The sequence below is a fragment of the Rhinolophus hipposideros genome, assembly GCF_964194185.1.
Source record: "Rhinolophus hipposideros genome assembly, chromosome: 13".
NCBI classification, from domain to species: Eukaryota; Metazoa; Chordata; class Mammalia; order Chiroptera; family Rhinolophidae; genus Rhinolophus; species Rhinolophus hipposideros.
Genome location: NC_138059.1, coordinates 11,674,148 through 11,699,436, shown reverse-complemented (window position 1 = coordinate 11,699,436; position 25,289 = coordinate 11,674,148).

Genomic DNA, 25,289 nt, shown 5'->3' with positions numbered 1-25,289 from the left:
CGTGTCACAACGTGGCTTCTCTCCATACACACACATACACATACTTTATAATTAATCATAATTATTAACAGCATTTATCATTATTTTGTATTATTCTATTGCATAAAAGTGCCTTCATTTATTTAATCAGTAGCTACCAAAGGTAGGTTGCTTTTCCAATTATGACTACAAAGGCATCTCATCAAATCAAAAGACACATTGCTTGTAAGATACCTTACCATCACTTTATGTACCATAAAAAAAAAAAAAAGAAAAATGCATCCCAATTTCTGAGAGGTTGGGAAACATGCATGTAGGATTTGTGAAATACATACATTTTCTTTAGTGCCTAGGAAAGCTGTGGTCTGACAGCTCAGATTCTGGTCAGAAAAGGAGGCTGCCCCCAGGCCCTGTGTCATTGGGCAAGTTGTTTAATCTTCCAAGATGATTCATAAAGTTCTTTGGGATTTTTCAGAATCTAAGAGTCATTATTAAAATGAAGATAATAATACCTTTCCTGCCCAACTTATTTTTCACTTTTACTCATGTTTACTAAACACCAATGTTCTGTGTCAGTGTGTGAGGAGTTTGCAGTTTAATAGAAAGAACAAATAATTGTTCTGCCTGTGGAAATCAGGCATGACTAGGGGGGGAACTGGGATTGGTGGAGAGGGGAAAGAGGGAGAGGGAGAAAAACTTGATCTTGTGGGATTTATTCATTGGGCAAATACTTATTCATCTTCTACTATGCCTGAGACTGTGCCAGGTGCTGGGGTTGAGTAGGTATTTTTAAGGTGTGCTTGAGGAAGGGGCATACGAGGTAAAGAGAACAGTGGGATGGGTGATACAAAAGGATGGAAGCATAAGTGTTTGGTGTATTTGGGAAACAGGGAGTGATCTACAGAATGTAGGGAGTTGTTGAAGATGAGATATTATTGGGATAATATTATGGGATATTATTAACCCATTTAGTTGATGAGGAAACTGAGGCTCAGAGAAGATATGCAATATTCTAGGGTCCCTCAGCTAAAAAGCTGTGTTGGATTCCTCTGTGTGAGTTTCTGGCTCTCCACTCTCTCCTCAGAGATAAGTACTTTAAGAGAAGGAGGCACCATCTTTTATCCTAAGTGCCTAGCACAATGAGGTCCCATCGTGGATTTTCTATAGTGTTTGTTGAGTGAATAAGTGAGTGAACCACACAGAATGAATGACAGATCCTTTCCTGTAGCCCACAGGGATGGGTGAGTCTAGCCTCTCAGAACTGTTCACAACATTTCTGTCCAGAACTAGATGTTTCCTACAGGCCTACACTACCCAGTCCCCATTCCTGCCTTACCTGGGATTATGCAAGGAGGTGGCTTCACTGGTCTAACCACTGAATTAGAACCCCTGCCAGGCCCCTGAGAAGGAAGTCTGAATTGGAAGGATAGGCGGTGCCTCGTAGGACTTCAGGGTAAGCACAGACAGGCCTGTTCCAGGAACCACCCCCTCCTGCTGAGATTTCCCTGGAGCTGTGGCTCTGGGAGCTGGTCTAACCATGTAGGCAAATCTTGTTTCCAAGGCAATCTGCTTAATGGGAAGAATGAGGAAAGGCTTTATGAGCCATAAAAGGCTGCAAATTCAAAAGGGACCACCATTTGATATTGCTAGTAATCTCGCAGAAAGAGAGTTCTAACAGGGGATTTAGTAATCACATCATCTGTGCCCTGCGTCCATCTCACAGATGAGGACAATGAAGCCCAGAGAGGGGAAGTGACTGGCCAAAGTCACCCAGCATGAGGAGATGCAGGAGGGATAGTACACTGGTAAAAAAAAAAAAAAGCTTGGGTGCCAGGATAGACAAAATTGGGGAACACTCAGCTTCACCAATTACTAGCTGGGAGGAGCTTGGGCAATTGAACTAACTTCTCTAAGCTTTAGATTCTTCATCTCTAACATGGGGATGAGGATCATTGTTTTAAGCGTTGTTGTCAGGATGGAGTAAGGTAACAAATGATTGGAAAGAGCCTTACATGTACCTGGAATGTAGAAGATGATGAATGCGTGTTAGCTCGTATTATGGCATCATCATTATTATCATGATAATTATTATTACTACATATTGGTTGACCAAGGACTAGGACACAGGATCAACCAACTCCCATTTTATCTTTTACAATCACCGGATTCCTCGAGTTCAGCAAGATATCAGACCATCTAAGCTTACCCTCGTTTCATTCATTCATCGCCTATTGAATGAACACCTTTTATATATTAGTCAAAATGCTAGTTCCAGAGTGGGATAAGCAGGAGGTATAAAATGAAATAAACATAGTCTCTCAGTTAAAGTGAGTATGGCCTGGGGGACTTAGAGGTGGGGGGCCAGGATAGAACAGAGAGGAACTATTCATGTATACAAGAAGCAAATAATCTTAGAAGGCGGAATTAATTCTGGAAGTCATTTTTGGAGATCGATGAACTATTTAGAAACCTGGATATATCTGAACCAGTCCAGGATCTCCAGGGATCGCCACAAAATGTCTCAACAAGGACAAAACCTTCATACACACTCATGCACGGACACCTCCCCACACACACACACAAACACACACACACACACCAGCTCTAATGGTTGGAAGCCTTGGCCAGCCTGCTCCATCCTCCAACCCAAGGACTGGCAGACCCAAATGGTCCTATGTGGGGAATTCAGAGAACCCAAGACCATGCTCTTCCTGGGACTCAGCCCCACACCGTCACCAATTCTCCTTTTCCAAACAGAAACATGCTTCATGCTTCACTGTACAGAGCAGCTCATGTCCATGGAAGAATCAGATCAAGACAACATCTTGTCTCTGCCCTTGTAAGAAGTGAGATAATGTGTGTGCAAGGACTGGAGGTAAGGTTTTAAACGAGGGTTCTGGGCAGGTGGCCAGCAGCAGCCAGCATTGAAATCAGGCAGTACCAAAGTCAGGGAGATCTCTGAAAATAAACGTGCAGTGGGTTTTCCAACAGCAGCCATGAAAAATGACTTAAAAATCAAGGGAGATGGAGAGAAAAGAGTCGTGGGAGGCTGTCACCCAAGCATGTCCATAGATTCCACGTAATTTCATCTTTACCACAATCACATTTTACAGCTGAAGACACCTAAACTCAGAAAGGGTAAGAAAACTGCCCCAGATAATTGATGATGGAAGCAACACTTAAATCAATACCTAGAAATCAACACATGTGAGAAAAGTGAAACGGGTGCCTGGGCTGATTCTTAAGACCCAACAAACCAGAATAATTAGAAGCCAAAAACGAAGTGTCCACAGGAATCCTATTTATTTTTCAGAGTCCAGCTTAGCTAAACCTTCCATCTGCTTGATTACAACAACCAGGACACCTCTCTATTCCAAAACTTTAACCAAGTATTTTTTTTTAATGTTAATTTTACTATGCTTATGGTCCGTCCCTACATCCAGATGAACTGCATGCCTCGTTAACAGGGTTCTGAGACAGGAGACGGGCTGCTCAGAAATGGGCTGCTCCAGTGTTCCCAAAGGCAAGTGGAAGTGCAGGGGACCATGGAGGAAAAAGCATGGGACCCCGACTCAGAAAACACTGGATTCAAATCCCAGGTCTACCACCTGCTAGCTGTATGACATTGTGCTCTTACTTAACTCCTGTTGGTTTCCTCATCTTAAGATGGAGATATTCATATCCTCCTTACAGGTTTATTCAGAACAAAGATAAATAATTAAGCCCCTAGCACAGTGCCTCTTATGTGGAACTTCCATATGGAGGGACACGAATGCATGTAACACTCCTGGCCTCTTTAGGGCCACTCACTCAGGCCTCTCCTGAGCAGCAGAAGTGAACCTGGTTGACAAATCAGGGAGTAGTGAATGGGCATGTGTACCTCTGCCCCCTATTCACTTTTCCTTTGGGACCCAGTTACCCCTGGAAGCACACATTCTGCCTGGTTCTTCCACACCTTACATTTTTGGGGGGAAGCTCACGACAAGGGGAGGCCAGTGCTTTTTCACCACTCGCCAGGGCCAGGTGTTACGTCAGCAAAGGGAAGCCTGTTGTTGCCATGAAACCTAAGCCGGGCTCTCTAATACTGGTTCTGTCTTTTGATCTCCACCTGTCAGTCCCCTCTATGATTTCAAATGGTTCAAAACTGGGTGGGGAAAAGATGAGCGTGGTGGTGGGTGTCATTCAGAAGACTATTCTAATCTCAACATGTTCTACATTAGGTGTTCAACAAATGGAAGCTGTTAATGTGCACCCAAAACACCAACTTCTCACACTTCTAGTGCTGACTCTGCCCCCTCCGTTTCCTCTCTTGGGCAGCTCCCACTTACCGCAGACTTTTCCTAGTGAATTGGCCTGGGCACAGCCCTCAAGGGCCTTACCTTGCTGGGGCACTTCCTGAAGCCCTGCCCCACATGAGTGTATTTCCACTGCCAAGAGGCAAGACCTATGTCTCCTTGGCTTGAGGCTTCTTAGAGTAAATCCTCAGCTTCCTGTTCTTCTTGGCTGTAGGCGCTCTGCTGCCTCCATGAAACACTCTGCTTCCTTTCCTGCCAATGTGAAAACGTGGAGGGATAGAAGGGTTAATTTTTCAGAAATCAAGAGGCTCCGCTGTTTATGATCTCCACTGTTTGCCCACCGGGTAGAAAGTTAGATCCAGCCAGAGCAGCCATCCTAGTGGTCAATTAACCAGCAGAACTATGGGACCGCGGGGCTTAAACACACGTGGGTGCACCTGGAGGCCTCTGCTCCCCACAATCCTGTCTAAAGAAGGACAGGGAGGAAATCCATCCCAACAGCACTGAAAACACTTACCTGAGAGCCCTTCCGGTGTTTACAAGCTACTCGTGAAGACAGCATATAAAACATGGAACGTGGACCATAACGAATCCAACTCTGAGTGCCGGGAAGGAGCCATTGCTTTTGCTGGCAAGGAGAGAAGAGGAAGGCTGACACAGAGGGGAGAAGGAGGACTTCACTGCCAGGCAGAAGGGTTTGGAGTTCATTTTGTAAAGTGACGTGGAAGAAGGCAGTCTCTTCCCACACTGGCACAACTTCCAATTGAGCAAGAACAGCGAGGAAGGTGAAGGACGGCACCTGAGGAAGCTCAGGCTGGGAATCCTGTGCGTCTATCTGCCTGTGTCGGCCACAGGCAGAGGGAGCCTTCCTGAAAGAACATGGTTAGGGGATTCTTCAAGGGTTGACAGAGGTCACCGGGTGAACCGGAAAAGAGAATGCAACAACCTGGTCCTGAGCAGGTCTAGGCCTCGGTTTCCTCATCTGTACAATGGGGAGGGGCTTCCAATTCATGATGCTGATAAGACACAGCTGGCACTGGAAGCCACTTGTTCTGCAGCACCGTCTCCCACACGGCAAAGCCTTCCTCTGCTCTGTCGCCCTGCTGCCTTCTCACCAGACTCCTCTCTGAGTCCTGCTTCCGCTGCACCTGAATCCTGCCTCCCCCAGCTGTCCTTCGTTAGCAATACAAGATTTCCCCGCCCTCTTTCCGGATGCCTCAAAGCCCTCGCTGAAGAAAACCTAGCCTTGACTATTGGTCCAATAAAAGCTTTATTGCATCTTCTAAGTTACATGTTTAAGGTTTACCGGAGTCCTCCTGCAGACGTGGCTTAAGGCTAAGGGGTGACTCTCCTGGTGGGAATGGTGGAGAAGAGCCAGGTAGGGCAGGCTGACCCATAATGTGCCCCAAATCTGCTTTTGTATCACTGCCTTGATTCCAACGTAAAGGACAACACAGAAACAAAGAAGGGACTCGTTTTTATAGAGCTTAGAAGGCTCTCCAAGGCATTATTATCTAGTTTGATCCTCCCAACAGCTCTGCAAGGTAGGTCTGGCGGATCTAAGCAGTTAGGTGCAGACATTGTGACGTAGCAGATAAGAGTGTGGGCACTGAAGATAGACAGCTAGAATATTGGCCTTACCCCTCACCAACTATCCCTCTTGGGCCAGTTTCTCAAACTCTCTGTGCCTCAGTTATATCATCTGTAAAATGAGAGTGATGATAATAATAGCATATACTTCACAGGTTATGTATTAAATGAGTCAGTACATGTGAAGTGCATTCTAAGAACTAGGAGAGTGAATAATATTATCACTATTATTCTACTTGCCCGAGTGAGCTTCCCAATGGTCCCACTGGCTGGTTCCAGTGAGAAGACTGGAGATACCCTCTGAGGGTCTGCTCAGCCCACCCCCTCTCAGCATTGCTTCCCTTTCTGGGGGATAGGTGAACCCCCAGGAGCCCAGCTAGACTCGTGGATGGATTGGCTTAGGCTGGGCCAATCAGATCCTGTCCTGGGAACCGGGTGTTTTCTGGAACAGTCATTACAGTCAGCCTGGGCAGGTTCTTAAATCAGGGAACTGTGAGGCAGAAATGGGTGCACAAAAGCAGAGAGAGGAAAATAAAGCAAGCAGAGGGAGAAACACCAGGAGGACATCATGTGACAAGAGAGGAGAGGCAGAAAGGGAGGCACAGAGATGATGGAAATGGCGGCCTCGGTCCTACCCTTTCCGGTGCCTAAGAGGATCTGAGGGTGGTGGTGGGTAAGGGGGTGGGCTCTAGGGCCATGGACATGTAATGTAACCCCTCTGTGCCTAGTTTCCTTGCCTTTTGGTTACCATGCCTGCCCCTTATGCCTGACACCTGGGGTGGGTGTGACCTCAGTTCCATGTTTTATCTTTGCAAACGTGACGCCACCTTTCACTAACTTTAGGATTTGGGATAGATATTTTTCAACTTTAAACCTCACCTTTTCATCTATAAAAGGGGAAAAAACAAAAAACAGTCTCATTGGGCTGTTGTAAGGATCAAGCTCGGTGGTGTGCTGGTCAATGCTTAACAACCAGCTCTGGGATGGGGTATTGCTGATGGATAATGTTTGCTAATGTCCGTGACACAAACATTCCCACCACAACTGATGTCAAGATACTCATGTATCGGGCAGTTGCTGCACAAGCGCATTGTTGTCCGCCTTGTGTGAGCAGAGCTGGGACGGAGGCGGTCATGTTCATTCCTTCTAGATTCTCTCTGGCCACTTGAGACTGAACAGTGTGAAGTATGAGTACATGTGAGATCCAGATCCATATGGGAAGTACTACTACAAGATGAAGAGTCTTCGGAGCCAGTTGGACCTGTGGTTGGGCAGCTACCCAGTGATGAACAACCTCAACAAGTGGAGCCACCAACTCCGAGTCAGGAGATTACACCTGGTCAAGACAATGAGGATGAAGGAGCACCTGAGATTCAAGATCCTGACCCAGAGGCTGGTCTCTAATGACTGGCTCTCGCTAAGACTGGGCGTGAGGGCAAAGTCAAAGGGGAGAGTTTACCAAATTTCCAGCCCTTTCAAATGCCAGCAGCAGGGCCTGACCTGGAAACTGATCTCCAGGACCTGGCTCAGCCGAACACTGGGGATGAAGGCAGAGAAGGTCCTGATGTCATGGAGGACATTTTACCAAAACTAGAGTCCATTTATATGTCAGAAGAAGGGCCTGATCCGGAAGATGACCTCCAGGAACTGGCTAAGTCAAAGATTGACAGGGAGGGCAGAGATGGTCCTGATGTCACTCAGGAGCTTATATCTAAACTAGAAACCATTCACATGCCGGAAGCAGGGGAAGGGCAAGCACAGGATTAAGGAAGATGAGCTGAAAACATGAAAACTACCACGTGGGATATCTGACTGTGAAAATTCTCTCAGTAAAGGTTTTTTGCTTTCCCCGATGAACATTACCAATCTTTTGTTAAGTGCATGTCTAAGTGTTTGATACTATTGAAAATTGTATTGTTTTTGAAATTTTATATCCTGATTGAAGTTGTATATACAGATATATCTGCACATTGGTATTTCTCCAGCAACCTTGCTAAATCTGCTTATTAATTCTGAAAGGTTATGTCTAGGTCCTTTTGGATTTTCACCAGGCAGTCATGTCATTTGTGAGTACGAGCAGAGTTTTGTGCTGTTTGAAACATGTTGTCCTTTTTTCCCTTTTCTCATTTTACAACACTGGACAGAGCCAGCCAGTACAGTGTGAATAGAAGCAGTAATAGTGGGCCATCTTTCTCTTCTCATTGATAGGAAATGCAGAATTTCAACATTTTACCAATTTACTGTGAAGTAGAGGAAGTCCCACTCCAGTCCTGGTTTGCTAACAATATATATCTCCAATAAATGTTGACTTTTCATTAAAAAAAAGATACCAATTTATCACCTTTGAACATGGAATTAGAAAGAACTATAGACATCATTTGAAACTGGATAATAGCTAAGGGTAGTAAAATAATTAGAAACTGATGCGTGTTGAGGTTTTATTACCTTTTATTCTAATGTAGTTTATTAACTGTGAGTTTACATAATTTGGTTTTTAATCATTGCTGTGTTTAGGGACCGGCTTGCCAAATTCTTGAAAATTTGACAGTTGGCTCTGGAGAGCCCGTCTGAGCCGGCTGCACACGCTGTGGGGGAAGTAACGCCCACCCTGGGCTTAGGTGAGAGCCCTGCACATACGAAGCGCTCAGTAAATGTGGTAGTTGATGCGACTCCTGTCATTTATGTCATTACACAATTGATGATTGCAGTGGAAAAATCAGGAAAAACACACATTTAAGGCACCTGTTATGAATTTAGGTTCACTTTGTTTGACTGAGAAAACACTGACATGAGCTTGGCAGTGTGATTTGCTCATAAACTTTCAGTGTTTGCCATAAATTCAAAGCTGAGACTAGGAAATGAACTGAAAAACATTGGGTGAAAAAGTTCATAAAAATTCGGATTTATTGTGGCACTGCAGAAAGTTGGAGGTAGTGCCTCACTAGGGAATGAAGGAGTAATGGGAGGGATGGAGGGGGGCAAGTCTCTGCTACCGTTACATATGCAAAAACCTGGTGTAATTACTGTCATGGAGACCCTAGAAACAGCGTTCCGTTAAATAAAAAAGAAACGGGATGAGATCTGGGGACAGTAATAGTCTCTTCATTAAACGCACACATACACACATGCGTGCACACAAAAGAACATTCCTCGTTTTACAAAGATACGTATATATTTGTGTCTGTCATGCTGTAGGCAGGAAAAGGATGGGCATACACACATCACGTAGTTGGAGAATTAATAAATGGACTATTCACAAAGGTGTGGGCCGGGTTAGGAAAAGGAGCAAGTGATGGTGAAACACCCTGGGAACAGCCATGGGACCGAACCGCTCCCTAGACGTGAAGGGCCAAGTCAGGTGGGAGAATTGCCTGGAGAGGGGCATCTCACAGGAGCTGTTGAGATGCAGCCAACACCTGCCCCCAGCAGAAGACCTCACCCCCTGGCAGTGAGGTAGAAAGGGGGTCCTTCTGTTATCTCCTGACGGTGCTTCCCATTGGTCAAACCCAATCAGAAGCCTTAGGGCAAGCAAGCTGTTTCCTGTTCACCCTACAGATGAGCCTCAGGGCACCCAGAGCCGGGTAGAGAGAAATGGAGAGTGGATCTGAAGGTGTGAATGGATGCAGGACATAAATCAAACACGATAGGATGGATGTTAATTGGAGGGCCTGGGAGCAAGGAAGTGGGCCCTTGAAATGTAAAGGAACAGACGAACACAGAAGTTCTTTGCCTGGATGTTGAGAATAACCGTGCCTTGAGTGGAGGAGTGTAGCTAATTCTCAGCACCTGAGGTCTGAAAGAGAAAGTAAATCTCATGTTTGCTGGAAAAGCAGCAAGCACACCAAAGACGTCTTTGGAAACACCCCTTTCGCCTGGTACTGTTTGAGTTGTAATCCAGGCCTTCCCCTGTGAATTTAGGGCTGGAGAGAGAATTGACTTCTTGTGTGAAAGCATGGGTTGGTCACAGGAAGGGGCCAGGGCGAGGACGATGCGATGAAAAACAAAAGCAGAGATGTGTGTGTGGGCGGTAGAATGGGTCTCAGGAGTATTTTTTAAAATCCGTGTTTATCCAGAAAGAGGAAGAGAAGACATGTACGCATAAAAAAGAAAAATAAAGTTTAAAAAAACTCTCTGGCAGGCAATACACCAACATGCGAACAGTGGTTGCCTTTGGGTGTGGATTATGAGTAGTTTTTATTTATTTCATTTGTTTTCCTATATTGTCTCTGTTTTATAAAGTAATCCTGGAATATTACATAATGGGAAAGGAGTTAAGTAAAAAAGGCATTAATGTTTTTGCCTAATATTCATAGCTGAGAACCGGGATTGATGATACCTGAGCTTTGTGCCACATTGCTTCCCTCTGTTCGCCTTTCCTCCCTCCTCTGCCTCCAGGCTCCGTACCCGCCTAACCTGCCTACAGGAGCTGAGTGCTTCGGTCATTCGCAGTGCAAAGTCAGGGAGATGACATGGGCTTGGCTGAAAACAAGAGGGTCATCAAAAAATGATTGACTGTAACCACCCCTTAGGAACATTCTTTACATTCTCTACCGACCAGCTGAGTGGAAATCCAAAAGTAACCCTTCTTGGAATTTGGTGCTTATATTAATTTCCTAATGCTGCCATAACAAATGACCATAAAGGAGAAGGCTGAAAACAACAAAAACGTATTGTCTCACAGTTTGGGAGGGAAGTCAGAAATCAAGGTGTTGGCAGGGTGGGTTTCTTCTTGAGGCTTTGAAGGACAGTCCAGGCTTTTCTCCCAGCTTCCGGTGGTGGCAGGCAGTGGTGGCTTGTAGCTGCAACACTCTAATTCTCTGCAGCCATCTCACATGGTGCTTTTCCTTGTGCATCTGTGTGTCTCCTCCTCCCTCTCCTTATTGGATTTATATGTCCTTATTGGACACCAGTCATTGGATTTAGGGTTCACCCTAATGCAGTGTGACCTCATTTAACTGGGGACTCCAGCAAAGACCACATTTCCAAATGAGGCCACATCCAAAACACCCAGGGTGAGGACTTCAACATATTTTTTAGGGGGACACAATTCGGCAATAATACAATTTGCCAAAAGCTTATAATTTGCCTTACCAGAGAAAATGCATACTTAGGAATTTTCCTGATAAAATCATCATGAATATTTTTAAAACTTCTTATTGAAGTATAACATAATACAGGGAAGTACAAAAATTTTGTGTTCGGCTCCATGAATTGTCACAAAGTGACACACCCATCTAACTAGTACCTAGGCCAAGAAGCAGAACGTGACTGACTTTCCCTGAGTTGAGAACTGAAAGAATGATAAGAATCCAGTCCTGCAGAGATGCGTGGGAGATTATTTTAAGCAGAAGGAGAAAGCAAAGGCCCTGGGGCAGTTTGGCTGGAGGGTACTGAGGGAGCCAGGATGACAAGGTCAGAGAAGAAGGGGGGAGTGGGCTCATGAAAAGCCTGGTAGGCCATGCTAAGAAGTTTGGATTTCATTGTAAAAGCGATGGTAGCCAGTGGAGGGTTTTAATCAGTACAGTGACATGATCTCGTTTACATCTTTTAAAAGATCTATCTGGCTGCTACATGAGTTATTACTAGGGGATAAAAATAGAGGCATGAGCTAGAAGGCTAGTTCATTGATCTCAGAGAGATAATGATGGCTGAGACCAGGGTGGTAGCAGTGGGGGTGGAGAAAAGTGAGTGGATTCAAGACATAATTTGGAGGCGGATGTGGTTTATGAGGACAAAGGAATCAAGCATGACTGACTTCTTATGACCTGAGTTACTGGGTGAATTATGCTGCCACTCACCTCGATGGGCAAGAATGGAAGAAGAGGTTTAAGGGAGAAAGCCAAGAGTTTATTTTAAGTACGTTAACTTTATGATAAACTTTAACATGGCAATTACACATCCAAGTGGGGAAATCAACAAGCTCAACGGATACATGGGCCTTGAAGTTGGAGGAGGGATTGGGACCTGAGATAAGCACTTGGGAGTTATCAGCATACGGATAGCATTTGTAACTGTGGGACCACGAGGGAACCTAGGGAGAGACCAGGCACATACACAGCCGTTGGAGAAAGGAGCCCAACACCGCCCAGGGTCCTTCAGCATTTACAAATAGATCAAAGGAAAACCAAAGGGAGTGAGGAGGAGCTTGGCTTCCTGTGAAAGAAAAACACATAGTGTTTGTGTTATGAAAACCCAAGAAGAAACTGTTAGGAGTCAACCATGTCAATTGCTTTTGAGAACTTGAATTCAATTAGAATGAAGACTTGACCCTTGGATTTCACCACCTGAGGTTGTTGGTACCTTGATAAGGGTAGGGTTTTGGGGGGGTTGGGGGGTCGGGGGGGAAGGATGTCTTAGGGACTGGAAGCCTCTTGAATGTGCGTTGAAGAGAGACTGGGAGTAAGGAGTGAGTGATTGACCTCTTGAATGTGTGTATAATGTATATCACAGTATGGTTTCCACACCTGTCTTCTCTCCTACCCAGGCTGCTCATGGTGCCTTTTCATCTCTGTATTCCCAGTGCTTAGTACAGTATACCTGACACATACCATGTTTCCCCGAAAATTAGACCGGGTCTTATATTAAGTTTTGCTCCAAAAGACCATTAGGGCTTATGTTCATGGGATGTCATCCTGAAAAATCATGCGAGGGCTTATTTTCTGGTTAGGTCTTATTTTGGGAGGAAACACGGTAGTAGGTACTAAATTATTCAGATAATGTTGTTAAATAAAATCCTAGGTCCAACTTCCAGACCAGCCAGGTGCTGCATATATAGCCCGGGCACGTCACTTGATCTCTTATTGTTTCCATCTGGTAAATGGAAAAACTGCAAAATGGGAAGAACAGTATCAGCCTCCCTCACAGGGTTATTGTGAAGATGGAATCAAATACCAAATGTGAAAATATGGTGCTTGGGAAGCTGTGGCTCATCATACAAATGTGAGATAGGGTTATTACGAGCAGATGTCAGAGAATCCACCAGATTCCAGCTCTCTGAGGCACCTGGCACATTGTCCCCTGAAATTTTACTTGCAAAATCAATTCAAATTGGCTTGAGTACAGACACTTCCTCATGAACTGAAAGTCAGCCAAAAGACACAGAATAAAGAGTCATACTCATCATTGCATCTCACACAACAGGGCCGTGTTTACCGAGATGCTAGTTTTAGGATCAACCTTCTCAAAGGAGGTCTTTATGCATCGATGGGGAAGGTCTACCAGGCAGGATTTTAAGAGCATTTCCCAGGGCAACAAAATGGAAGGGATTTGCCAATACCCCGTAGAACCAGGAATTTTCAAATGGACTTAAAGGGCTCGAGTCTGTTCATTTGATTTCCCTTCCAGGCTATGGGGAGGCTGCATGGTCTGGAAGCTGCCCAGGCATTAGTGGTTGTGAGGAAGGCAGCAGTCTCTCCCATTTCACCCTCTGAGTGGCGGTCACCTTCATGTTCATTAATGTCATTATCAGAGCAATGTCAATTTGTTGAATCCAGGTACTTCAGGGTTGATGCTTTATAGACATTGTCTTGTTTGCTCTTCACCACTATCCCATGACCTTGGTCAATGATCACTCCCATCTTACAAAAGAAGAAAATGGGGGCTCAGAAAAGTTAAGTCTTACTCGTGTTCTCAAGCTAGGAGGTGGCAGAGTAGGGATTTGTGTTCCAAAGCCTGAGCTCCTTGTCTACACCAACTCTTAGAGGGAGGTTGTTTGGCCTCTTCGAGGTGGTGATGGGTGGATATGTGCAGGCAGGCTTCATTTACGGAAGCTGTTGCAAAGATGGCCATGAACCTGATCTCTTGGCTGACTCTGTTCAGGGAGGTGGTGATTTGGAGTTGTCTCAAGACACACACACACACACACACACACACACACACACACACACACCTTATGGTCCAAGACCCAAAGGAAGAGCTGGCTTCACATGGCTCAGCCTCATCTGGGCTACAGCTTGATCCTGAGCCTCCTTTCCTCCCAAGCACCTAACAGTCCTATTTCCCAAAGAAAGCTTCCAGTTGGAGACGTTGTCGCCATCTAGTTTGGAGCGTTTGATTGGGCAGAGTATCCCCTTCAAGTTAGAGAGTCATGTGCACAAACTCTTGGGGCCATTTGCTAAGAGGAAGTCTGTGGAGGAAGTTGGCAGTCATAGCTACACGGACCTACACGGTCCAGAATCATGGAACCAAAACATTCAGTGGAACCAGACAGACGTGGGTTCAAACGTTGCCTCTGTCAGTCACAACCTCCTGATCTTGGGCACTGGTGACAAGACTAAAATAATTAGGTTATTTACTACGTGCCAGACGCGGTTCAAGTGTTTCCCATGAATGTACTTATGAAATCGCAAATTCTCAGAGATAGATTTTCTTGTTATCAACCTCATTTTACAAATGAGGCAACCAAGGCACAAAGAGGTGAAGAGACTTGCCTAAGGTCATATGGCCAATTATGAAGTGGAGGAACCCAAATCTGGGCCCAGGCTATGAGGCCAGAACCCACACCCTCAGCTACTGGCCCATTTGCTTATGGCCATTTGAGCGCTGGTTTGGGCATCTAACAATGGAGGTAAGAGCACGTTCTTTGTAGCGGGTGAATCGCAGAGCTGGTCTGTGAACTCCACGTGAGGGGATCCCTGGTCCTGCTTCAGCTCCCTCACCCCTAACGGAAGCCATCTTTAAAAATGCAAATCTGTCGGATTTGTGGGCCCCAGATCATTACACATTTGTGTAAATGAGTGTGTCTATAGTTGTGTACTTCCTTCACAAAGGGATGGTGGACAACACCAGGCGAAGAGAGCATATCAGTTTCCTGGAGCTGTCATAACAAAATACCACAAACTGAGTAGCTTCAAACAACAGAAAACAATTCTTTCACAGTTCTGGAGGCTAGAAGTTCAAAATCAAGGTGTTGGCAGAGCCGTGCTCTCTCCGAAGGCTCAGGGGAAGAATCCTTCCTGCCTCTTCCAGCTTCTGATGATTGCCATCAATCCTTGGCATGCCTTGGCTTTTGGCATCTAACTGCACTCTCTGCCTCTGTATTCATGTGGCTGTCTTCCCTCTGTGTGTTTGTATTTAAAAAAGTTCCCCTTTCTTATAAGGACAGCAGTCATTGGATTAGAGCCCACTCGAATCCAGTTTAACTTCTTAACTTAAGTACATCTGCAAAGATTCTATTTCCAAATAAGGTCACATGAGGTACTGACGGTCCAGGTGAACGTGAATTTGGGGAGGGGGCGGGGGGCGGGTACATTACTCAATCCAGTACAGAAGGAAAAGGTGACAGCAGAGTGTGGAAGTCGGTCTTGGGGGGAGGGGGAAGGCCCTTCTCTGTGTCTGTGCCTGGTTAACATTCCAGTTCTGTACTCAGTTCACCCCTCGGAATGTCCATCTTTTTGTCCATAAAATGACAGGACTGATCTTTAAGGCCACATCCACCTCTAATGTCTCTCATTTCCTAGGGGAGGAAACAAACAGGGTTGGGGGCCATGAAAGGCCACGGTGGTCTGGAAGACAATGTCCCAACGAAGTCCCATAATAACAGATCTCCCATTCTAGATGAGTCTGAAATCAACAAACAGCTCCTCGAACGCCAGGCCAGGACTCTCAGTAACCACATCTGATGGGCAGCGGGTGGGACCTGTTGTTCTTGGTCCAGAGGAGACCACAGCTGATGGCCTCCCAGAAACAACCCAGAAAAAAATCTTCAAAAGGAATAGTTAAAATCACAAAGAGATTGAGACTTGACCTGAAGTGGAAGGGCAAGAATGAGCCCTGCGAGTGAGCTTGTGTAAGGGGGGGCATGAGGGTACATCTGGAAGATTCCAAAGAGGTTGAATGCTGCCCCTACCCAACAAGAGGCTTCAGATGTGTGATGAGATAGGGTGGCCTTAGAAGGTCAGCTTGCTGAGAAAGTGCTAGCCATTGTACTAGGACATTCTATTATCTCATTTAATCTTCAAAACAAGTTACAAAGTAAGTACTATTCTCCGTATGTGTGTATGTATTAAATGTGAATTATCTGAGGACCAAACAAAACACATTGAGGGGCTTTAAGTATGTGATTTCCAACATTCACACGTATGTGCATGAATGCAAAAAGCTCTGGAAAGAAATATACGAAAGTTACATAATTATTAGCATCATTTCAACCATTCTATTTTCTTTACACCCTTTTTATTTTCTCAGTTCTCTCCATCTGTTTCTTTTTACAGTCAGAAAACTATGACCTTCTCTCGTATTATTTCTATCTATTTAGTAATGCTTCTAGCTCCCCATTTAGAAGGTGTGAAAACTGAGATTCCAGAAGGACTTGCGGAAGGTTGCACTTATTAAATAGCAGAAACAAGAGTTCACACTCAGGCTAGTCTCACTCCCAGACCTGGTCAGAGTCAGGGTTGGATGTGATGGCTTGTTTGTCTTTGTTTTGGGCACTGGGCACCCTTCCCGCCCCCAGTGCAGATGTGTCTGTGGGCCTCCAGGCCTCAGGTCTCTGGCCAGTGGGGGCGTCTCATCTTCCTTCCCTCTTCAGTGAGAGGACAGTCAGCTATTTGTCCCAGAGCCAAGGACTGACTGTCAAGGGCTCAGACTCAATTTACTTCTTGAGCAGAGAAGTGGCCTTGGTCTGTGGAAACCATCAACTTGAGGGGGGTGAATTTAGCTGGGCTCCCTAGTTGGCAGCAGGGAGGCAGGCAGGGTCCTGTCAGCCTGAGGATGCAGGCCAAGCTCCAAAAGGGCTTTTGTCTGAGGCCGGGCCCCAGGCCAGAGTGACATTCTTCCATGGAGGCTGCCAGGCCACTGCTGCGTGGGGCACCTGCGGGGCTGAGAGGGAGAGCGAGCCAGAGGCCCATCTTTCTTCCAAAGAAGAGAGAAGCGGGAGGGCAGGACCTGCTGTTTGGGGCTCTCCGGTGCCGAGGCCATGCCAGAGGGACTTTGGGCTTGAGAAGAGAAGCCGCGGCCCAGACTCCCACACTGCCCAGAGATGCGGACTCTTACTTTTTCATTTTGTTATGTTTGGTTAAAAGCCCAATAAGAGAAGAAGTCCATTCCTTCTTTGACTGGTTTCCTATAGAAATCCTGAGCTCACAGACCTCTCTGGTGGGAAGAAGGGTCCTGTCTGAGGAGTGTCCCGTGGTAACAACTCCCTACTCGGGCACGCATCCTCCTTTGGTAGAGGTGCTGTTGGTACCCCGTCCTGATCCCCTCCGCAGGGTCGGTACGTCCATCCCCCAGCTGCTGTGAGTGTGGGCTGCTCATGCTCACAGCTGCCCCCTTTTATGGAGACCTGCCTTCAGCCATGGGAACCATCTTGTCGAGGGGAGATTCTTCCCACCCCCCTTCCCAGCTCCTTGCCACCCAGGAGGCACCAACAATCAAATCTCTTGGGTGCTGATATTCACTCCATTGGCTTCAAATAGTGATATTTATTATGCCATCCCCCTGACGTGGCAACTGCCTCAGATGGAAGCTCAACATAGTTGTCAGGCTTGGAAAATTACGTGTGTCCAAGAGTTGACTTCAACAGGGACACAGGAAGCAAATTTCCATGTTGTGTCTTTCTCGGTCATCCTACAATTACTCACCAGGGCCGTTTTACTTCTCCACCTCCTCTGGACCCACATAGCACATGAAGAGAAAAACGGATGGTGACTTGGGCAGCGAACAGCATTCACCTGTCCCCGGGTTCCCCAGGCAGCCTGGGGAATGGGAGTTAGCTGGCACCCAGTTTGTGAGCCTGGATAGTCTGTGACATACAGCCCATTATCCTCCTCGTTATTACCCTTTCAGGTCACTCTTTTGTTTTTTCATTCATCTATTCATTCAACATTTACTCCCTTTGTGCCAATCTAGTGCTAAGGCTCTACAGGTATGATGCCATGGTCTCCCAATGACCATGAGCTAGGTGCTCTTACTGGCACGACGGTCACAGCTGAGTGATTAAGGGTGCAAGTCACTTCACAATTCTCTTGTCTGTTGCCTAAGCAGTCTGGATTCAAAACCACATGTCTGACTCCCAAACCCGTGTTTTTCACCACAGTGCCATACTATTCTTGTGATACTACAAAAGATTCTGCCAAACATCCCATAATGCACAGCACAGGGCATAAGAGAAAGAACATTGAATGTGGAGTTAGAAGACGGGATACTGGCCTGCTCTGCCACTAATCAGCCTTCTCAGTTTGGGTTCGAGTCTGGTGGTTTCCTTGACACCTACCCTCCATGCTTCAGGCCTCTGTTTCAAGGCTTGTTTTCTTCCCTTGGCATGAGTTTTAGACTGACCTCCAACTAATCAGATTCTTCTGTTTGACCCCAGAATCGTCATCCTTCTCTGGACAGCCCTCTGAGGTATGGCTCAGTCCCCTTCTCTGACTCCGGCCCTACAGAGAGAATTTTTGCAAAATGGGAAGATATTTTAAAACCCTAAGGTCTTATTGGTGCCCTGAAGTTAAACCATGACTTCTTGGTTTGGTTGTGTGGCCCAGGCCCATCTGGGTGGACCTACACAGGCCACATTTCTCTCATGGTCTTGTGGGTAAAAGAAAATGTCTTAGGCCATTTCTTCCCAGAAGCAGACCCTCAGCCAAGGATTTGAGAGTAACTGATTCATCCAGGAAGAGCTCCCAGGAGAAGCCAGGAAGGGAGTGGAGGAAGCAGATTAGGGAAGGGGAAGAAGGCAGGTATGGGAGCAGATTCAACTAAAGACCCAGCTTCACCCTAATCCCCTGGGAAATTCTGGACCATAAATTACACTTCAGAGTTTCTCCCAGCTCAAGTCAAAGGGACTGTCCCCTTGTCCCCTTCACCCCCGCCTGTTACTTGAGGGCAGCGCTGTGAGGAAAGTCATAGGTGTGCTCAGTCAACAGATGTGGGTGACAGGCAGAGACAGCCGACTGGTCCAAGGAACATGGGAGCTCTGGATGGGACCCCAACAGTGTCCATCACATCTCAACTCTAAGAATCTTCCCTTTTTCCCAGAAGTGATTGCCAAGAAGGCTACAAAAAGTAGGAAAAGAGAGAATTTAGTTCAGCAATATTTCTTTGGTCAAATTCAAATTGTTTACCTTCTGTCTTCCTTCTGAATTTCAGAATCGCACAAACTCAGAGGGCTTCCTGTTTTATTTCAATATGGGCCTAAACAAAACCCAGTGACATTGATCTGTAGCAAAAACAAACCAACACAAAAACACAGCATGCGTCCCCAAGCCAAATAGAAATGATTTTTGCATAATCTGTTTTTTCTTTCTGGATATTGACACATCTGCTTCCCCTGCAAACATTGGTAAGCAAGAGTTGATTGGCAGGCCCATCAGCGAGGCTTTGTGGAATACTCTGAAAGGTAGTCCTTATTTCCTCCTCAGAAAGATGGCCTCTGTCCACTGACTGTCATCTGATGATGTAGGAGGCTACGTGTTTGGATAATAAAGAAGGCACAGTAGTTTCAGCACAGACAACTTTCAGGTTAAAATTTTTTAAATGCCATATAAGTAGCCCACCAGAATTTAATTTAAACGTGGGCGTACAATCTATAATTTGCTCATCAAACATAAAATAACCTAAAAAGTGTCACATTTTATACCAGTGGTTTTCCACTGGGGCAATTTTGCCCCCCAGGGGACATTTGGCAACCACGGGAGACATTTTTTGTTGCCATAAAGGAGCGGGTAGAGATCATCTTATAGTACACAGAACAGCCCACACAACAAAGAATTGCCCTGCCCCAAATGTCACCAGTGCTGAGGCTGAGAAACCCTGTTCTAGGCTGTTTGATTTTGGGTGAATTTTGCATGATTCTCTACATCTAGCTCTCTTCTCAATAGTTTTGAACTTTCCAACTCCCAGTGTTTAAATATTTTTCCACCCCAATTAAAGGTAAGATGCTATTCCAGGTGCTCTGCTATTGACTTTACTGAGTTAGCAAAATAATCATTCGCTTAGCAATGTTGGAGTCCCTCCATGTGAGTTTTCTGAGTTCCAGCATCAGGGCAGGTGACCAGTGTAGTCACATGGGGACCCTGCACTCAGTAGGAGGTCCCAGGCTTAATGCTCTGCAGTGGCCATCTTTAAATTCTTAATAATTTTATCTTTGAACTTGTGTTTTGATAGCAAAGTCTGATGGGACCATTATCTGAATGATGCATGCCCCAGGGCTTACAGCCTCGGCTCCCATGGAGCCTTGCCTCCTGTTACTGCCCACCTGCCTGGGATGGGTTCTGAATGCCCATTCCTCTGCCCCCACTCAGTGACCACTGCTGCCCTTTGGCCCTAGCAGCGCAGAGAGAGGGTGTTGGGTTGGGTGAGGTATATGTGCTTCGTGCACCAAGTCAGGGAGTATGGCTCCAAGCACCCGGGTGGGTCTGCAATGCCCAGAAGTATCCTGAGCCCGAGAGAGTGTGACATTAAACAGCAAATAAAAACACCATGCGTTATGGACTGAAAGCTCTGTCTCCCCCAAATTCATTGGTTGAAGCCCTAATTCCTCAAGATGATGGTATTTGAGGTGGGGCCTTTGGGAGGTAATCAGGCTTAGATGAGGTCATGAGGGTGCCCCCATCCCGTGATGGGATTAGTGTCCTAAGATGAGGAACAGAGAGCAGAGCTCACCTTTTCTCTCCACATGTGAAGGAACAGTAAGAGAGTGGCTGTCTGCAAGCCAGGAAGAAGATTCTCACCAGGAACTGAATCCACCAGCCTCCAAAACTGTGAGGAATTGATCTTGGATTTGCCATCCTCCAAAATTGTGAGGACATAAATTTCTGTCATTTAAGCTACCCAGTCTACGGTATTTTGTTGTAGCACCCCAAGCTAAGACACTATGACAGGTTGAGAGAGAGTGACAGTGAGAGAAAGGCAAAGCTTTTCTTCTTGCTTTCTGGACAAGAGGCCTCACGTTGTCATTTTGCACTGGGCCCCACAAATTATATAGCGGGTCCTGTGTAGAATAGCTGCTGTTCATCACTACTTTCTTGCTAAGCAAAACCTTCCTGGCAGAGTTTGAGGCTTCCCTTTCATTCTGGAAACAGGAAGTCTTTCCACAGCAGTGCACAACCAAACCTTTTTTGGAGGACGCTTCAGACCAGATCATCCAAACATCTAACATACCATTGAACTACTTAATACCAAAATTATTAAAGAAAAATGAAAAGGTTATATAGCAATAGTTTGGATTTTCTTTCACATAATTGTGTATAAGTAGGTGGTATGTTTACAGTCTACTAGGTTTCTGGCTCTTTCTTTGGTTGCCTTTGGCATCTCTGGACCAGGTCTTACATGCCTTGGAGAGAACTTTCTTGCATGGTGCTTGAGGGAATGTCTAAGGATAGACAGCTGGGACGTCACCGAGCTTACAGGAGCAGCTGTATTTTGTGCCTATCTGCTACTTGTGTGTGTCTATGGCAGAATATCGTCTCATATTTGCTTTTATTATAACATCCTTCCTGGTGGTGAGGTTGTGGGGGAAAAGACACAGAGTGCCCACCCTCCTATAATCACTGGGGACTACTGATGTTCCCCCAAAGTTCCTGACAGTTGTTGAATGGCTACCTTGGCTTTGATCGTGTCTCACTCGTGGGCAATGGTGCCATTCTGTTTTGTATACTAAGTTCCTGAGCTGTAGGAAGAAGAGAGGAAATTGATTCTTGGTCATGTGACCAGTGACTAGTAGAGCGAAACCGTGAGCTCAGTCCTGACTGATTCCAGAACATGGATTCTAGCCTCTGCTCCTCCAGTCCTGTCAGTGTTTCCTAATACCCTCCAGGGCTCCTGTGCATGCTACCTGTCTGGGACTAAGAGGGCCAAGGGCCAACCAGCCCTGTTGTCTCAGGTACTCTGAGGCCGCCCAACCAAGAAGACAAGTGGGGACTAAGTCCCACCCTGTCACTGTTCTTCAAGCCTTGGTCTGCCTTCCCCTTCCAGAAGAATGGGCTCCTCTGCCCACAAGGGTCATCTTTACTGGATTCACACAAAGGCACGGAATAGACAAGCAGCCGTCCAGGGTGTAGAAGGGTTGTTTGTTTGTTTGTTCTGCCTGTCTTTGACTTCCTACTAGTTATTGTCAATCTCTGGCTGTCCTAGACCACTCATACCCAGCAGGATACTCCTATCAAGAGGCCACACCCCTGACCCTTGGGGCAAAAATAGACCCCACTGCTTTGGCAAAATGTGGCACAAGGACCCACTACTTCAGAATCATCTGGGTGGTTGTTAAAATGCAGATTTCTGGACCCTTTCCAGATTGTCTTACTCAGACTCTCTGAGGGTAGGGCCTGGTAATCTGCATTTTATCAAGTACCCCAGAGCGTTCCTCTGCCCTCTAATGTTTTTAGCAAGTCTCCTCAGCATGTCCTTCTGACTGCTCTTTCCCGGCTCTAAATCCATCACTGCCCAGTTAGCTCTGTGATTGACCCTTCTGTGGCCCCATCAGTCTTCCACATTTGGTGGATGTTTGGTCTTGCCAGTGTCAGAAGCCTGGTTTTCCCTCTGGGACTCTCTAGTCAGCTGGCACCTTTGCAGCTCTGTTCTGCCTCAAATGGCACCTCGTTGTAGTGAGGCCACACCCCAGGCCTTATCCAGCTGCTCTGAGCCCTCGCTCTTGCCTTTCCTGCTAACTCCTCTGGAACTTCGTTTCCAAGTCCCCTCGGGCCTGGCCAACGCCCTGGTCACGGAGAGACTCAGTCTTACAATCCCCCCCACTGGAATACCTCAGTGTACACTTTGGTTCTGAGTGTGGAGCCCAGGGGACGACAGCCAGGGCAGAGAATGCCACACCGTCCCGAGCTCGCTGGCTCTTTCTCAGACATTTCCTTTGCTGTCTCTGGCCCAGTCTGCCCGCAGCCTGTGGTTGGGGAAACATGTAATGCTCTGGGTTTCTGGTTTATAGATTTTAGGAACTATAGGGAAATAACCTCAATTCTCATACATGAGTCATTCAGAGTAAATGTTAGGGCAGAAAATGTCTTTTTTTTTTTTTTTTTAAAGCACGGTAAAGAAGCCAACAGTCAAAGGTTGAATGTTCATATTTAGTTAAATACGTTGTTTCGTAGCACCCACTGAAGCCTCAGGGTTAAGCTGCTGTTTTCCAGGGAAAATGACTTAATTATAATAATACTAAGTGATCATGGTAACAACCAACATTGTGTTTTATAGGTTATGTATATTGTAGTTTATTTGGCAGTCATAGAACACTAATGGGTAATTGTTACTCTGTGCCAGGCACTGCTCTATGAGTTTTATGTCCGTTAATTCCTTACCAACACAGAGAGGTTAAGTAGTTTGTCCAAAGCCACACAGCTTGTGAGTAGCTTAGCCAGGATTGGCACCCATGCAATTTAGCTTCCAAGTCTGTGTTTAAAGATAAAGCTATAACTGACTCATACTAACCCAGGAAGGTAGATTTTACTATTCCTATTTTACACGTGAGATGCCCAAAGATGAAAAAAGTGAAGTGGCTTGTCTGGGTGAATCACTACCTCCTTTTTAAGGTGGTGGCTCAGGAGATATAGTTTTGGTGGCCATGTTCTGAAGGTCTGTGGGGGAAACACCTAAGAGGGCCATGCGAGTGAGTCTGGAAATCCTGATGGTGACTTCTAGGGTCAAGAACATTATTCCATTATTGGCAAATTTGGCTGGCATTAAATCAGGTAATTATAAGCAATGGCTTACATGCTGTGCGGGAACCATGCCAGGGTGCTATGGGATTACAGGCGAGGGGGCCTGAGGGGTCAAGAAAGAAAGGTGGAGTTGGGTGAGTCATATTAAGGTGAGATTTTCTAGGGAAATGGTATCTAAGACTAAAAGGATGAGTTTGCCAGTCGAAAGGGGGTGGAGGCACATCTGCTTTTGTGCATTAGATAGTTATTTATGGTGCATCAATTCTCCCATCAAGAATAACTGGAAAGGCTAGATTACAAATCAAACAGTTGATCAAGCAGAAACAGAAACAGCTGTTTGAAAGGATTGAGAACTACCAAGGCAACTAGGACTTGAGAGAAGATTGTCCCTACAAGGGAGCAACAGAGAAGTGAGTGATATTTTATACCACTTTTCTCCTTAAAGCATTTGCAGTTTATCAGGAAAGTCCTTTAGAAGGTGATACCGAGAAGTCTAAAAAGCTAAGCAAGATTCTTGTCAGTCTCAAGGTACTGAGGGAATTCAAGTTCTGCCAGAAAGGAAAGGCCCTGGTACGAAGACTGGACTTTTAATGAGACCACTGGAAGTTTGTGTCCTAAGAGTAAGAGCAACTGGGAATAGATTAGGTCTTACAAAAATAATGTTACATTCAAACCATCTCAATTTCTGATTGAGTTAAGGGGAGTGATTCCTACGCTAACTGCATTCAAGAAGAAAAGTAAAGCCTCTCTGGAGAAATATAATATCATCCAGATTCTTTATAATTTTTCAAGAAAGTGTCCAGCCTTTAATTAAAAAATTGCCAGTTATTCCAATAAAAGAGAATCAAAAGATCATAACTCAAAGGAAAAAAAAAATCAGATGATAGAAAAAGACCCACAGATGATACAGACTTTGGTTAACAAACACAGTCTTTAAAATAACTGTAATTAATTTTTTCAAGAGAGTGATGACAAGGTGGAAAATTGGATCCACAGATAAAAATCAAATAGAAAATCTAGAATTGAGCAGTCCAATATGGAAATTAAGAACTTAATAGATAGATTTAATAGCAAATTTGATATGACGGAAGAGAGGATTAGTCAACTTGAAGAGAGGATTGTAGTAAATATCAAGACTTAAGCACAGAGGGAAAAAAATACGTAAACTACAAAAAAGAAAGAAAGAAATATATAAAACATGACGAAGAGGTCTAAAATGCAAGCAACTGAAGTCCCATAAGAAAAAGGCACAGAATAGGGCAAAGGAATATTTGTAAATATTCAGGCTGAGTTATTTTTCAGGGTGTTGAACTACTTCCAGAAGTCCATTATTCCATTTGATCTTCACAGCAATGTTGCCAAAAGGTATTACTATATCCATTTACAGACAAAGAAATGGAGGCTCGAAGAGGGTAAGGGCCTTCATTCATTTCTTTTTGTGTTTGTTTGTTTGTTTGTTTGTTTTTCATTTCTTTAAAATGCAATCATTCGTTTACTCAGCAAACACTTGTCAAGTGGCATCATTTGTAAACTTGTTATACAAAGCAACCAAGAGCTTTACAAATGATAAATATGTGAGTAAATATAAACAAATTTTTCTTGTTTTTAATTTAAAAAGATAATTAGCTGTTTAAGCTAAAAAAAAGTTGACTTTATAATATATATGGAATCATCTGTATGACAAATAAAAGCAGATTTAATAGCAAATTTGATACGATGGAAGAGAGGATTAGCCAACTTGAAGAGAGGATTGTAATAAATATCAAGACTAAAGCACAGAGGAAAAATATGTAAACTACAAAAAAAGAAAGAAAGAAATATA